The sequence below is a fragment of the Malurus melanocephalus genome, unplaced genomic scaffold (genome assembly GCF_030028575.1).
Source record: "Malurus melanocephalus ecotype Western Australia unplaced genomic scaffold, MMel_1.1 scaffold_286, whole genome shotgun sequence".
NCBI classification, from domain to species: Eukaryota; Metazoa; Chordata; class Aves; order Passeriformes; family Maluridae; genus Malurus; species Malurus melanocephalus.
The window spans coordinates 88,614-89,222 of record NW_026623518.1 but is presented as its reverse complement, the minus strand read 5'-3'; positions in this window follow the sequence as shown (position 1 = coordinate 89,222).

Genomic DNA, 609 nt, shown 5'->3' with positions numbered 1-609 from the left:
GCACATGCAGCCACCCCAGCCCCTGGCAGCCACCACTGCCTTCAGATGCTGCTCAAAAATCTGGTCCACTCAGACAGAGCTCATTCCATACCTGAATATCCTTAAAAACCCATCTCACTCAGGCTCAAACCCATCTCAACTCAGAGACCGAGCCAGCACAGCTCTGTCAGACACGTGCAGGAGCACACGCAGCCACYCCAGCCCCTGGCAGCCACCACTGCCTTCAGATGCTGCTCAAAAATCTGGTCCATTCAGARGAAACCAGTCATGGATGGCAGGGCTGACTAAGGCTCAGCACTGGCACACTCCAGCCTCATCCCACACTGCCTTGTCTCATCTTGTCCACAGCCCGGCCGTTASCTGCCAGGCCACCCAACCCCATGACAGCACTCCCCAAGCCAGGCTGGAAAAGGTAACCTCAGGTCGTCCACAATTTGGGCTAGTAAAGTCACATCCAAAACAGAACTCTTCCCACCCTCATGGCTTTCCACCTAATTGCTGCTGTTGCAGCAGGCATGGATGATTTAAGGGTTTATTGCATTGTTGTTTTATTTATTATCTGCGGTGTAGATGTGCTGCACGTGATCAGTTTCTCAGCAGCTCAGCTGC